Below are 16748 nucleotides of genomic sequence, written 5' to 3'. Positions count from 1 at the left end.
CGTGCAGCTGCAGAGCGCGAGCGGGGCGGCCCCTCCTCTACTACAAGGTGGTGGAGTACAATGCCGCCGTCCGGTGCCGGGAGGGGGGAGGAGCAGGGCACGGGGAGGCGGGCATGGCTTCATAGAGACGAGGCTAAGGACCGGGCTAGTAAGCAGGCACCCGGGGCATGGTGCTGGGCAGGGGCACTAAAGAATGAAGTGCAGGTCTATACTGTGTGGGAGTGGGCATCGCGCTGTATAAAGGGCAATCAGTGGTACGCCTGGCATGAGAGCACTGGGCAACAAGGAGGCAGCTACAGTGTGAGCCCTATAGAGCAACGTCCTCCTGGCATAAGGAGGGCACCGCTGTAAATGGTGCACGAGGAGAGTGCGGGCATGGGTGCTGAAGGGTGATCAGGTCATCTGCCATTGTCGGCTGTACCAGTGCTCACACGTGGGCACCAGAGGACTGACACATATCTGCAGACCATGGACTAGTCCGGTGCAGTTGGCATCAGGGTGCGCACAGCGCTATAATCAGACACTAGGACTTTGCCCAGTACAGCAGACAAGGCCATGGTCTGCAGAGATGGCAGAACTCTAGTGTCTGCTATACAGCTGTGCCCACCCTGATGACACATACCAGTCCATGGTCTGCAGACAACATACTGACACACAGGGAGACATCTGCAGACCATGGATTGGTGCGTGTCCCTGGCATCAGGGTGGGCACAGAGCTATAGCAGACACAAGAGGACTGTAACTACTACATACTGGTCCATGGCCTGCAGATATCTCCCTGTGTGCCCACCTTGATGCCAGCTACAGCATACTGGTCCATGGCTTGCAGATATCTCCCTGTGTGCCCACCCTGATGCCACCTACACCACACACGGAGATATCTGCGCTCCTGGCACCAGGGTGGGCACAGACCCATCGGTATCACGCAGGTACGGCAGACTATTGGGACAGGCTTACCACATAGCGGCTGCTGCCTTGCGGGGGGCATGGCTGGCATTCAGCTGCTGTGTGTGAGGTGGCAGCTGGTGAAGGTCGTGAGGAGAGGAGTACCAGGCACCTGCCCCTTAGCAGGAGGAGGGGGCACAGGAGTAACGTGCTGTGGACATAGCAGAGCCGAGCTGCATCCTGTCTCCTGCCTGCACCAGGTACATTTCCACAGGACGACTCCCAATTGTCGGTGCCCCTGGCATCTTCTGTACCGCTGTGCCCGTCCTCCCCGCAGGTGGTGCTGTGTGCGAGGAGGATGCGCCTCCATTACAGCTGCCTCTTCTTCCCGTCACCTATTTGCCCTTCAAGAACTTTTCCAGCCTTCCCTGCGCCCGCACCACGTGACCCGAGCACTCAAGCGTTAAACGTTAATAATCCGGAGAGGCCGCCGCCCCCGCCCGCCGAGGCGCCTCCGTGCTCGCACTGTGCAGGGCCGGCAGGCAGGGGTTAACAGACCGGCTAGACCCAGTCAGGAGCAGCGGAGGGCTGGGCACAGGAAGGTGCCCTGTGCTGCCCACCTATAGGCATGGCACAGCTGGAGCTGCACAGTGTATAATGACATGAGGAGAAGTGGTTTTGTAATGTTTCCCTCAGATAACCTGAGCAAGTGCCTACAGCCATCCATGTACTGGGTGCGGGCACAGGGTCACACACGGGCACATGAGCCCTAAACACTGCTCCATAGGGGCGAGGATACTGACTAAAAATGCCCTAAATATGTCTGACAATCACCTCCTGATACATGGCGCCATTTCACCTCCGATGCTTCCCGCTGCCCTTATTGTGTGCACTATAATGGCGGAGGCTACAGAGCACTTCACAAATGCCTGTTCTTATTTGTTTCTATATTATACCACTTTGCAGGTCCTAGCTTCAGTCTTTTCATCATATTTTCCCTTCTCAAAGATTGAAACGAGCGTCCATGTCACCTCTTTAGTCGTCACCTGATGGAAAACACTCCAAACTGGGCGCCGTCCAATCAAATGGCTGCAAAAAACACTTCAGGAAGCGGAAAACTCCCGGGTGACGGAGCGTTTCCTGCATCGGTTTCCTCTCCAAAACTCGATTTTGACTGACTAAAAAAAGCTCGGTGTGCACACAGCTGTACGTGTAGTGATGTTCAGAGGTGTAGTACAGGCGGCCATTTATAGTCAAGGTGTCTAAGGTGCTTTCACACTGCGTTCTTCGCCATGTTCGGTGGTCCCGTCAAGGCTTACATCCGGACTCCCTGCAAAATGGGTTTCGCTCGTATGCCCCGATGGGGCCATTAACTGTAATGATGCAGACAGTTATCGGGAGCTCTGTCGTGCATCATTTTTGGGCATATATGCCTACTGGAGGCGGACACCCAGACACAGTCTACCACGCAAGCCCCGACGGGACCAGGGAACGTGGCGAAGAACGCAGGGTGGAAGCCCCCTTATACTAACGCCAGCTGCTGACCAGCATATAAAGCGGCCACATGCTGTCTGATCATTGATTAGCTAGCACACAGACTGATTATATAGTTACATAGTTTATAAGGCCGAAAAAAAGACAAGCGTCCATCCAGTTCAGCCTATTTCTTGTGCACTGCAGCTATTCCGCAGCGTTGATCCAGGGGAAGGCAAAAAAAAAAAAAAAAAAACATGCGGTATAGGCCAATTGACATCATTGAGGAAAAAATTCACTTCCCAACACCAATCTGGATTAATTAACTATCACTAAGCATAAGATGTAATTTTATTGTTCTCAAGAAAGGTGTCCAGGCCTCTCTTGAACTCATTAAGTGAGTTGGACATCACCACTTCCTCTCCCAGAGAGTTCCAGAGTCTCACGGCTCTGACCGTAAAGAATCCCCTTCTATGCTGGTGCAGGAACCTCCTTTCCTCCAGACGCATAGTGTGCCCCCTCGTCTTTGTCACCATCCTTGGTATAAACAGGTCATGGGAGAGATCTCTGTACTGCCCCCTGATGTATTTATACATGTTTATGAGGTCTCCCCTAAGCCTTCTCTTTTCCAACGTAAATAGGCCTAATTTTGACAACCTCTCTGGGTATTCTAGTCCCTCCATTCCCTTTATTACCTTAGTCGCCCTCCTTTGTACCCTCTCTAGCTCCAATATGTCTTTCCTGAGCACCGGAGCCCAGAACTGTGCATTGATGATATTCAATAGGGCCGTTCACATGTATGATTTGTCTCTTGGTCCAACTGAGAAAAACGTGGCAGTACGCCCTATTGTTCTCCAATATACATACAAGAATAGTTCACGGAAATGGCTGCTGGCTCCTGCACTCCTCCGATATTCGGAAGAGCACATGGAGCTGCACTCGGAGCCAGTCATGTGCGATTTGCAGAGGTGACTGGCCCGAGTTTTCATAAGCTTGCCTGCAGCCGGCCTAAGGTCAAGTTCACACGTAGTGTCTGTACCGAAAATCCCACATCAATTTAAAGTGCAGTACAAACTAGAGGGTTTTCAAAATTCCAGTCACGTGGAAAAGATCCACATGAAAGTGAAAGCGCGGCGCCAGTATCAAGTCTGCAGCATGCTCGTTATTATGTGGATATTTAATTTTCACTTCATTTAAAAGGGCTTTTCCCACAAAAAAAGTAATAATCAATAGATTTTGGAATGATAAGTTCCACAATTGGATGTGTTTAAAAAAAATATTCCTGTGCTGAGATAATCTTATAAATGTGCCCCTGCTGTGTACTGTGTAATGGCTGTGTCTGACCGTGCAGGGACATGGTCTGATCATACCACAGCTCCTGGACAGGGGGGACGCAAAAGAGTATACAGACATTATAGCACGGGATCACAGCTGATTGTTTTTGCAAAGTAAAACATTTCGCTGCCTGTTTTTAAACATGTTTTACCTCACAGAAGGAATCATTTGTGATCCTGTGCTGTCCTGTCTGTATACTCTCTTTTGGAGCCACCCACCCACTAGATGTGGTATGATCAGACAATGTACCTGTACGGTCAGACACATCCATTACACAGTGCACAGCAGGAGCACATTTATAAGATTATCTCAGCACAGGAAAAAAAAAAAAACACACGAACACATGCAATTGTGGAACTTAGATTTATTAATAACTCATAGAAAGACATGAATTAAAAAACCATCACATAAAATGAAACGGCCTTACCAACTCCAGGTCAGATTACCCCTGCACTAGCAGCAGACCCCCATGATAAAGGCGGGGGCAGCACAGGTGCAAAATACTGATGAACAACCACTCACAACCTTCCAACATGGAGGGGGCGGTTGCCTAGTCTTAAAAATGAACACAGATGAGGCTTGTATAGGACGCCAGTCACACAGATACGTGTGATGCACAGTGTCTGGTTACGTCCATACTATTAGATCAGGTGGCTGCCCAGCACTATATAAGTACACCCCACAAGGACAGACACCCCGATTCACCCAACCAACGATAATATGGGTCTTGGCTGCAACCTGCATAAAAAGATGAACAATTATGTATACAATACATGAGGTATTAGTCCAGGGTCAGGAACCTTTTTGGCTGAGCGAGCCATGAACGCTACACATTTTAAAATGTAATTCCGTGAGAGCCAAACAATATTTTTAAAACTAAATACAAGTAAATGTGTGCATTTTATGCAAGACCAGCACATTTAAAGTACAATAAGTCTCTGAATTCTTTTTAATAACATTGTTATGCTGTTGCTAACCAAACATGAATAAAGTACTTCTTACCATTAATGTGACTTCTGGTGCTGCATGGTTTTGCTGATGGCTTTGTAGTCTGGTTGATACGTGGTGAGGTTGAGCTTCATGCAGGCGTTGAGACTTCCATCCGTTAAACGTGATCATAGGTTGGTCTTAGGCTGTGTGTCCACGATGGTAGAAGGCCTGCCATGTTCCCCAATGATAATCCGCATGTGCTGTGCACATGCTGCGGAAATTTCCGCTGCGGATTATCATTGCGGAAAAAAACGCAGCACTACCAATTATTTTGTGGAAGTGCTGCGTTTTCGCCGCCATTGACTTGCATTGGAACGCATGGAATCCGCATCACTGTATATGTAGATGCGCAATCCACGCGTTCCAATGTGCGGATGGTTCCCAGGTCTAGAGGAGAGAAGACTCCTCTTTTTGGAGAGTGAACTGTACTTTGCAATGGCACCATTCTGAGTTACATGGGGCAGATTTATCAAGACTGTGATATAGTAAAACTGTCTAGCAACCTATCAGATGTCAGCTTTCATTTGACCAGAGCTCTTTCAAAATGAAAGCTGAGTTCTCATAAGCTGCTATGGGAAACAGACAGTTTTGATAAATGAGGACATGTAATTAAAAAACAGTATTCCTTTTTATTGTACATGCCATTTTAAACTTTAGCACAATTTTGCCTCTGTATTATGATCCCTGCATAAAGTATAAATAGATAAATTGAAATAAAAAAAAGGGTTTACCCACTATCATAGTAATTGCTGGTATCCAACCACTGCGACCCCCATCAATTCCGAGAACAGGACCCCAAGACTATTTAGTGTGAAGTGGTCATTGGGCTGCCATAGCGGTCCATGAGCCCTCTACTGTACCTCTCTATGCCTCCAATTTCAAATAGAGTTATTTCCTTTAGTTTTGAGTTAAAAAAAAAAAAACACAGCATGTTCTTTTTTGACCTACATGTACCAAAGAAATCATGCAGTGGTATATTAAAGGGGTTTTCCCTAAATTGCAAGTTATCCCATAAAGGGGTGGATACAGACAGAAAAGGGCTCCTATGCAAACCAGTATATGGGCCCTTTGTAGTCAGATAGCTCATAACACACAATTCCACCTGGAAGTGGAAGTGATCCTCTTACCTCTTGGACACCTGTGCGACTGCACCAATGATATGTTTGCCCTTGATCCCAAGGCCTGGGCTCCGCAGAGTCTTGTCTTGTAGGAGCACAGGTGTGCATACCCGACTTCCACCCCATTCACTGTCAATGGGACAGCTGATAATAGCTGAGCACTGGCTTTCTGTGGCAGCCCCATGGTCAATGAATGGAGGTGGAGTATGCACACCTGTGCTCCTACAAGGCTATACTCTGCAGAGCCCAGTGTTCAGTATCTAGATCTCCATTCTCGGATCTAAAAGAAAATAACTGTATGAAATAGACATGAAGAGGTCCAGTAGGGAGCTCATGGAGCTCCATGGCAGCCCAGCTTCACACCAAACTGAGCTGTGGTGCCACGTCCACGCTATCAGTATCTGTAAGCCGAAACCAGGAGTGGGTGATAAATACAGAAGTGGTGACGTGTTTCTATTATACTTTTCCTCTGATGGTTTTGGATTATAAATACTGATGTAAAATACTGACGAAATCCTGAACGTGTGAACGTGGCCTCGTACATTAATGTGCAGCAAAACCATTGCTGCACATTAAAACAAAACCCTTAATTTTAGTCTCAATTTTTCTATCGACTAGTACTGAGTTTGCCACAATATGTATGGTGGCATAATATAAATGTAGACCCTATGTGCTATGGTGCATACATCATCTTCATAAATTTAACACCTATGCCAAACTGTACTGCTTGCCCCTTGTATATGGTCATTTTTACAACACAAATTTCCTTACAGACAAGACTGTTCATAAATAGAGAATCGAATGACCTGCCAAGGTCATAAACCACTAGCCCTGGAATAATATGTGTAAAAAGCAATGATTTCAGGGCTAGATGACCAATGGTGTATAATCCCTTATCTTTACATCTTGTAGGAGGCTGATTGACAAAAGATTCTTCAAAGGTGACATTGCTGTTTTATTTGCAGCATTGTCCTGCCGGGTAAAAGTGCTTCAGCTATACAAGGTTGGATGTTTTATCCTTTCTTTCCCAGGTCACTTGGTTGGCTATGGTCCCTGGAGTGAAGCAGTTTGAGGAGGATAGGGGAGGGAGAATAAGAAAGAGAGATTTATCATTAACTACTTACACAAGGTCAAAACCACAATCAGATCGGTTGCAAAGCATTCCTTCTTTTGCCCTAAGTAGCTTATTTATGCCATTTATTGCCAGGTAAGGGGTTCACTTCCCTTGCAATGGTGATAAAATACAGATTGTTCTGGTTGATTGCCTAGCATGACAGTAAATGGGTTCACATGATAAAGCAGTGACAATCTATATGACAGTGAGTATTAGCAAACTCGCAAGCTTTCATTCAAAAGCGTTTTAAAGACTTTTTGTTCGAGAGAGAAAAAAAAACTGTAAATGTTATCTTCCATGTTATTAGACTTATGTGCAAGTGAATTCCCACAGCACAGAATGTGCTTATAGATTTACACTGAGCAAGGTCATAAGCTGCCATCTAGCTATAGAGAGATGTAGGAAAACAGCTAGCTCCTGCTCTGGGAGAGAAAAAAGGAGATGTGAAATGTGGAAACAGAAGGAGGTCAATCCTGCTGAGATATATCAGCACTTGTCAATACTCTGCATAATGAGTAATCGCTGATGCTCTCACCTCTTGTGTCTACAGCAGTGCACCTTTCCCACATCTCCTGGTATAACACAGATGTATTCATAGAGGTGGGCAGAGATCCCCCTCCATCAGATGCACAATGTGATGCTTTTTGTGTAACTGATGTATTACTTCTAAATTATACCTTTATTACAACCATTAATTGATGAATTGTCCCACATAATAGTAACTAGCCAGTTGGAAAGCAGTCAGAAATGTAAAATCAATAGAACTGATATCCCAGGAGCAGACACACCATTGCTGCAACATGTGTAGGAGCACAGGGGTCCAAGAGGTAAGGGGGCCACTTATACCTCCCAACGAGGTGGAATTGTGCCATATGATGAGCTACTGGACTGCAAAGGGCACCTGTGGCTGTTTGGGGCACATGACAGCTGATCAGATCAGCTGTCATATGCCAGAAAAGATGCAGGCTCATCCCCAGAGCCAGCATCAAAGAGACGGAGGCGACCTATGACGTACCTATACATAGGTCGTAAAGGGGTTCATGCCCTCAATGATATACATGAAGTCATTGTATGACATCCCAAGCCTTTTTGAAGTCCTCTGCATGATCTAGTGTCATAAAGTTTTGGTGCACACACAAAAAAGCCTGGTGTACTTGCCATGCTTGCACAGTGTGCTGCTGCAGATCTTTATAATGAGGGGCCCACTCAGGATTTCATGCTGCCCAAGGATCAGGCATCATGAAACATAAAAAGAAAGATTTTTTTCTGCTAATCTGTAAAAGCACTTCACATGATAGGCCTTTGACCAACAAAAGGATTTCCAGAGACACAGCAGACTATTTTAGTTTTACATGTCAGATAATTATTGATTTTCATTTCAGTTATACTGATCTGTCCACTGTACTCAATGAACTGAGGCTGCAGAGCAAGCAAGTTCAGCTGATATGATGATACATGCTATAAAGATACTACTGCTATAGAAATGGAAAATATAACGACACAGATTTATGAAGACTGGATTTTTAATGCTATTACACCTAAGAGACCTAATATACAGGGGAATAGCCATTTTGGGGAGAATTAGATTTGTCAAAATTAGATTTTTTTTATGTTGATGATAATCTCATACCTGAAGAAGACCCCTACAATCCACCATATAGGGGGATTAGTAAGTGATCACTACAACTTCCATCCAGCAGTGATCTTATTTGTTTTGCCATTCCAGACTGTTAGGAAAGATATCCCTATCTGAAAAGATGGAAACTCTCCAAGTTAACTATAATGAAGGTCAGAAATTGCAACAAAGGAGAGGCCCAAATTTACTGCTTTTAGTCCTGGTCCAATGTCAATGATAATAGCATCTTCATTAACTTGACAGCTTTTTAGGAAAAATGTGATTGTCAAACTTTTTTGGTGCTGCATGCCTAGTTTAGGTTTAGGTCCACACAGCAACATTTATTACACAACACTCAAATCGTAGTGTAGCATTACAACTTCGCACTCAATGATTTCCTATAGGGTCACACTGTGACCTACTGCCACTGCGACACAAAGTGACAAATGTGTTTGATTCTCTGTCACTGGTCGCAAGGCGCACAAGACTCACTTGCCATGGACGTCAATGCAAGTCACACACGAGTGCAACTTGTGTTCAATTTGCCTGTTTTTTACAGCTTTAAAATAGTCATGCAACAGCAAGTTGCACAGAGGTTTTTGGTCGAGTGACTTCTTTTAAAATTGCTGTTGTGCTACACACGTCGCCATGTGGCCCTGTCTAATTGCAAAAGAACCTGTTTCATGACCTTCATTAGAAAGTGCTCTAGTGGGCTGTACTTTAACGAACCAATGTCTCGTCATGTTATTATTATTATTACTAGCTATTGAACCCGTTCTACGCCCGGGTGGCGAGCATTTTTATTGGTATACTGTCTCCCATGCTGGTATTTGCTCCCCCCTCCTGGTATTTGTGCTGCCCCCATCCTGTCCCCACCATCCTATCCTGGTATGCATGGCACCCCTCATCCCCATCCTGGTATTGCATGGCACCCCTCATCCCTATCTTGGTATGTATGGTACCCCTCATCCTGGTATGCATGGCACCCCATTCATCATCCTGGTATGCATGGTACCCCTTATCCCTATTCTGGTATGTATGGCACCCCTCATCCCCCAATCCTGGTATGTATGGCCTCCTCTTCCCCCAATCCTGGTATGCATGGCACCCCATACCTCATCCTGGTATGCATGGTACCCCTCATCCCTATTCTGGTATGTATGGTACCCCTCATCCCAATTCTGGTATGTATGGCCTCCTGATCCCAGAAACCTGGTATGTATGGCATCCAATCCCTCATCCTAGTATGCATGGCACCCCTCATCCCTATCCTGGTATGCATGGCACCCCATCCCTTATCCTGGTATGCATGGTACCCCTCATCCCTATTCTGGTATGCATGGTACCCCTCATCCTGGTATGCATGGCACCCCATCCCTCATCCTGGTATGCATGGTACCCTGCATTCCTATCCTGGTATGTATGGTACCCCTCATCCCTATTCTGGTATGCATGGCACCCCTCACCCCCCAATCCTGGTATGTGTGGTACCCCTCACCCCCCAATCCTTGTATGCATGGTCCCCTCACCCCCTAATCCTGGTATGCATGGTCCCCTCACCCCCCAATAATGGTATGTGTGGTACCCCTCATCCTGGTATGCATGGTCCCCTCACCTCCAATCCTGGTATGCGTGGTCCCCTCACCCCCAATCCTTGTATGCATGGTCCCCTCTCCCCCAAATCCTGGTATGCATGGTCCCCTCACCCCCCAATCCTGGTATGCGTGGTACCCCTCATCTTGGTATGCATGATCCCCTCACCCCACAATCCTGGTATGCATGGTCCCCTCACCCCCCAATCCTGGTATGTGTGGTACCCCTCCATCCTGGTATGCATGGTCCCCTCACCCCCCAATCTTGGTATGTGTGGTACCCCTCCATCCTGGTATGCATGGTCCCCTCACCCCCCAATCCTGGTATGTGTGGTACCCCTCCATCCTGGTATGCATGGTCCCCTCACCCCCCAATCCTGGTATGCATGGTCCCCTCACCCCCCAATCCTGGTATGTATGGTCACCTCACCCCACAATCCTGGTATGCATGGTACCCCTTATCCCCCCAATCCTGGTATGTGTGGCCCCCTCACCTCCCAATCATGGTTTGTATGGCACCCCTCATCCCTTTCACGCTGCACACACATACAAAAAAAATAAACACTTAAACTCACCTTTCTTCCCTGTGCTCCAGCGCTGTTGTGTCCTGTTCTGCCGGTGGAGGAGTGTGGCACCGGAGTACGCGGGTGCCCATACCATGCTGTCTGGCGCCATTTTGCTGAAGACACACTGCAAATGTGTCTTCAGTAAAATTACGCCGGATAACGATATGCGCATGCGCCGATTCCGACGCCTCACTCCTGCCCCGGTCTCTAGCGAAGAGAGGCACCACGGCAACGCTCCTCCTGGTCAGGAAAGTATGGTGCCGGAGATCGCAGTATGCGTTCAGTGTGTACGCATACCATGATCTCCGGCGCAATACACATTCCTCTTACCTGTAACGGCTGGATGCGGTCTTCTGTCTGGAGCCAGACTGTGCAGGCGTGTCGCACTTGCGCAGTCTATAAAGGCTTCAGACAGAGACACGCATCTCCCGTTATATTATAGATTATTTATTACTATAGCGCCATTTATTCCATGGTGCTTTACATGTGAAAAAGGGGTATACATACAAGAACAATTACAATAATCTTGAACAAAACATGACGGCGACTGGTACAGGAGGAGTGAGGACCCTGCCCACGAGGGCTCACAGTCTACAAGGAATGGGTGAGGATACAGTAGGTGAGGACAGAGCTGGTCGTGCAACGGTATGGTGGAGCGAGGGTTACTGCAGGTTGTATGCTTGTCAGAAGAGATGGGTCTTCAGGATCCTTTTGAAGGTTTCCATGGTAGGCAAGAGTCTGATATGTTGAGGTAGAGAGTTCCAGAGTAGGGGGGATGCATGGGAGAAATCTTGTATGCGATTGTGGGAAGAGGAGATAAGAGGGGAGTAGAGCAGGAAATCTTGTGAGGATTGGAGGTTGCGTGCAGGTAAGTCCCAGGACACTAGGTCACAGATGTATGGAGGAGACAGGTTGTGGATGGCTTTGTATGCCATGGTTAGGGTTTTGAACTGGAGTCTCTGGGTGATGGGGAGCCAGTGAAGGGATTGACAGAGAGGAGATGCCGGGAAATAGTGAGGGAACAGGTGGATTCCTCAGGCGGCAGAGTTTAGGATAGATTGGAGGGGTGCAAGAGTGTTTGAAGGGACTCCACAGAGCAGGAGGTTGCAGTAGTCGAGGCGGGAGATGATGAGGGCGTGCACTAGTGTTTTTGCAGATTCGTGGTTGAGGAATGTGCGGATCCGGGAGATATTTTTGAGTTGGCGTCGAAGTTAGAGTTCTGGACATCCAATCACCTGTATGGTGTTTTAGGACCAAGGGGAGATGCAATCTCACCAAAAAGAAGAGGGGAACCGCCTTATTTTTAACTTTTGTGTCAAGATCTGATTTGTGAAAAAAAAAAAAAAAAAACATCCTGAACAATAAATGTGTCTACTATGCTATGATTTTTTCTTGCATATTTTAATCCTTTGTGTAAAGTCAAAGTCACATGGAGGTATAGTAAGTGCACATCCAGGCAGATTTATACAACTGCTTCGACAGGTGAGCACATAGTATTAAAAGCTTCAGTCTTATGTTGATCATGTGCATTGTACCTGAAACTTAGTATTTAGAAGGTTTTTACAGCTAATTGTTTTCTTGGATGTAAATGATACTGCACAACAGGAAATCAATAATACTGTCTTGTGGACAAAGACAAATGCGGGCTGTACCAATACTGTACATCCCATTAGATTTATTGTATGCATTTCCAGTCCATGTTTGTCAACTTCGCTATCCCATTATATGATCTCTTATCAGAGCTTTACTTTGTTTACTTGTGTATTTTAGCATTTCAAAGGGATTCCTTTGAAATACAAGAGTGATTTTCATGAGGTTTCTCAGACTAGTCACATTTTACACTCCTAAATTTTATGTATTTTGTCTCCAGAGGTGAATTGAAAGTCAAACACAGTTTATGTTTCATTCTAAAGGCAAAACTGCTTGATGCAATGCATAATGTAGCCACGCCTAATGGTATTAGTTATTGCATGCTTGTAAGAGAGTATTGTACCTGAAGTCATATTGCCATTAAATAAACTTTTATGATTTAAAGTACAGCAAGTGCACCGCAAAATATAGACTGTACAATGAAAGAGAGTGAGTTTTGAGCTTTTTACTCTTAAGGCCCATACAAGCAGGGAATGTGCAGAATATTTTAATGGTTAACCTAGTCAGGTGTGATGGTGATAAATGGCTATCCATCATAGAGTGCAGTAACCCTAACCAAAGAAGGACTTTTAAACTATAGCTTCTTCATCAAAACCATTTAAATAAAGTTATTAAAGTAGTGCATTAATAAGAATCCCACAAATTGATTCTATTAATAATGGATCTTTTACTTACTGGACATTTCAGTAATTACAGAAATTGTAGCCTGTATTCTGAGGACAGGTTTACCGTGCCTTTATTAAACATAAGAAGTATTTGAATAAGAAAAACAACATTAATTTCTCTGAGATCCTGGATGGCCCCCAACACTGGGCCGTACCGGACACAACACTTCCCAGTCGCACGACTCCAACTCGGGGTTGATACACTGTCATGATACTGCCCAAACAACCATTGGAAACGTCCCAGTGGAAACTAACCATACATAATAATGAAGGGTCATCATACCTCCGATGTGAACACGGTCCCATTATCCAAGGTCATCACTGACCTACTCACCTCTGACTGCTATGACATAAATAACTTGTAACAGGAAAATCCCTCACCCACCACCAGAGTTTGGTCAACACCAACGAAACCTAAAGAAGGGTGGGTTGGCGAGATGTTCCCTGGTCCTGTGTCATTGTACAACCATTTTCCTGTTCCCTGGGAACCGTCCCAGCGGGAACTAACGTCACATAATAATGAGGGGTCACCATTCCTCCGATGGAACCCAGGTCCCATTATCCAAGCCCATCCCTGACCTCACCTCCAAGATGAACAGACGTGACCCCTTGCGCCAGTCATTGCCATACCTTAACCGCTTTTTCCACACCTTCACTCAGGTCCAATCCCACCTCATTCAAGTGTACCATGTCCTTCCTGAGGAAATCCGGATCGCAACCTCCAGTTGTCTATATCGCACGACCAGGCCCCCATTCCTGATTATGAAACTAGACACTGTTCTGCTCACACGGCCTCTGGTTTTGTTAATCTTATCCACCGAATGAGCATTACGCCATGTGAGACGGGCTAACATCTCCCACCATACAAGGGTGACCTCTGGAAATAATTACTGAATGCAAAGAATATCAAATTTAATATCTCTAATCAGATCCGTGGATGACCTGGTTCCAAGATCATTACCTCCAACTTGCAAAACCAGGACATCCCGGTCCAGTCTGGAATAATAATGCAGCTGGGGGAGAACTCCCCCCAACTGTAACCCGCGGATCCTAATCCAACGTACTCTCACCTGGTTTCTGTCAAGTCCCAGTAATCTACTCTCGGGCCGTGCGTCCGCTATTAAAGCCCCCAGCACAAGAACAAATGACCCACAATTCATACCAAGCACATATCTACCTCTTGAAGCTCATCAAGAGAATGCCAAGAGTTTGCAAAGCAGTCATCAAAGCAAAAGGTGGCTACTTTGAAGAACCTAGAATATAAGACATATTTTCAGTTGTTTCACACTTTTTTGTTAAGTATATAATTCCACATGTGTTAATTCATAGTTGATGCCTTCAGTGTGAATGTACAATTTTCATAGTCATGAAAATACAGAAAAATCTTTAAATGAGAAGGTGTGTCCAAACTTTTGGTCTGTACTGTACATTAGACAAATTATGGGACGAGAGAGACAAGGACAAACATATAGAAGGGTTCTCACCATGCTGACTCTGGTCAGAAGTCAGAACAGCCATCCCACAGAAACGTAGCCATTATTCTTCATCAATGACCCCATCGCTGTCTTCCTGATTGTCATCAGCCTCCTCGGATGTATAAGGGGTCTGACCTGGAGTAGCACCTGGTCCCTCTGCTCGGTTCCTCCTTGGTTCACGGAGTCGACTGAGCCGCCATGCGACCTTGGTCGGATCAGGTTGATACTTAGTTACGCCCCTCCAGGCACTCCTCGGTTCATGGTACAGTGGGATCACTAATCACGCTCACGCCAGTCAGTCCGGGCGTGAGCGTAACACTAGCTGCAGCCACCGCGATTCACAGGCCTGTGATAGACCACATCTGAGGTTAACGGTACCGTAACTTTAAGATACCCGGGTATCCTTATAATAGGGGTTGTAGCATCGACGTCTCTGCCCCGTTCTAGGCAGAGACGCCGTCCCTCTCACCTCCCCGCTCCTGGCGCGGCGTCCTCCAGCGCTGCTCTCCCCGCTGCTTCCGGCGCGCGCTCCTTCCCCGGCAGTGTGCTTAGGGCGCGCGCGCGCTCCCCCTCTCTTAAAGGGACCGCGCGCGCCGTCCTAAGGAGTCCCCGGCCAATTGCCGGAGGACCTCCCATATAAAGGGCACCTCCTCCAAAATGGAGGTGCCCGAGCAATGTTGTTTGCACCTGTGTCTCACCTGTGCTTCAGCCCTCAGGTCCCGTTGCCAGTTACCTGCCAGTTACCTGCCAGATTCCTGCCAGCTTGCTGCCTTTGTCCTGCCTGATATCCAGTCACCTGCCTGCTAGCCTGAGGTCCGACGGTCTGCCTTCCAACTCCTGTCAGTCTGTCTATGGACCAGCTTGCCCGCTCACCTGGGAGCGCACACCTGTTACCTGCCTGCTAGCCTACCTGGAGGCTCCGCCGTCACGTGCTGTGACCATCTGCCTTTCCAGAGACTCCTGCCCGCTCACCTGGGAGCGCACACCTGTTACCTGCCTGCTAGCCTACCTGGAGGCTCCGCCGTCACGTGCTGTGACCATCTGCCTTTCCAGAGACTCCTGCCCGCTCACCTGGGAGCGCCCACCTGTTACCTGCCTGCTAGCCTACCTGGAGGCTTCGCCGTCACGTGCTGTGACCACCTACCATTCCAGAGACTCTCGCTTGCTCACCTGGGAGCACACATCTACCATCTGCCTGCTAGCCTACCCGGAGGCTCTGCCATCACAGGTCGTACCTACCCTTTACCCAGAGACTGCCCCGGTCACTTGCCGTAACTCCCTGCCCGTTTATCCAGAGACTGCCCCGGTCACTTTCCGTGACCTCCAGCCCGTCCACTCAGAGACTGTCCCGGTCACCTGCTGTGACTGCCTGCCCGTCATCCCTGATTGCCACCCGCTCCCTTACAAGGACCGCCCCCTTGTATAGTAGCTCAGAGGTTCCGCCTCCCAGACCCGTTACAGGGGTATAAGAGCAATTGGTATAGTTTCATGCATTGCTATTGTTAATAGTGGTAGGATTGTATTCAGTGTGCCATCTCAGGGGGTCCCTATAGACTGCCCTCACTAGACTGACTCCGGGTTTAGGTAAAATTGTTCCATATCTTTAGAATAATTCACATAAGCTGGAAACCTTGAGATTGGCACATTGATTTCAGCTTTTGCTGATTGTGTGTATTTAGTAGGGACAGTGTCCCAGGTAGAATATGAGACTGATTCATGCAATACTGAATTTTAGTCTAATCCCTGTTTTAGTAAAGAAAGTGTTGTTTATTTCTGTCTCTGTCTCAGTTTGTGACTCGCTGGATCTCTCTCGGACCTCCGGTCATTACACACCCACCCATTACATACCTCTCAACTTTTGAAGAAGAGAAAGAGGAACAGATCATGCGGCGCTCGTAGTAGCGCTGTGGCAAATTGGACACTGGCCACACCCCAATCCACGCCCATTTACCATTTCGTTCTCCCCTGGCAGGAGTAGTTTTCAGAGGGGCACTGGTAATGAGGGGCATTCAGCAGACACCCAAGACTGCAGGGTGCAGACCAAAATCCAGAACTGTCCGCTGTATCCGGGACAGTTGGAACTAGAGATGAGCGGATGGATTCCCGAATCTCTGGTCCAGCGTCCAGGTCAGTGTTACCTGGCGGTTCAACAGGAGTCTGTGAATCTCTAATGTTCCAGAGTCCCTGGTGGCTTTTGATCACCCAGGGCAGCGCAACGTCATCTGTGCATTCTGCTCATTCTAGTTGGGACCTATGGATTATTTTTTGTT

At 47.2% G+C, this 16748-nt stretch overlaps 1 long non-coding RNA gene across 1 annotated transcript; it reads left to right on the top strand.

Annotated features, from left to right (window-relative positions):
* The first annotated feature begins 112 nt into the window (after positions 1-112).
* Positions 113-16248, top strand: LOC141227423 (uncharacterized). The gene is made up of 2 exons (XR_012294422.1): positions 113-1145; positions 15188-16248. It is a non-coding gene; the product is annotated as an uncharacterized lncRNA (long non-coding RNA).
* Positions 16249-16748: the final 500 nt, after the last annotated feature.

Source organism: Phyllobates terribilis, unplaced genomic scaffold (genome assembly GCF_046119375.1).
Source record: "Phyllobates terribilis strain yellow unplaced genomic scaffold, ASM4611937v1 Scaffold_2__4_contigs__length_985480577, whole genome shotgun sequence".
Classification (NCBI taxonomy): domain Eukaryota; kingdom Metazoa; phylum Chordata; class Amphibia; order Anura; family Dendrobatidae; genus Phyllobates; species Phyllobates terribilis.
Note: the sequence above shows the minus strand (reverse complement) of the source record. Positions and strands in the feature narration are given on the sequence as shown.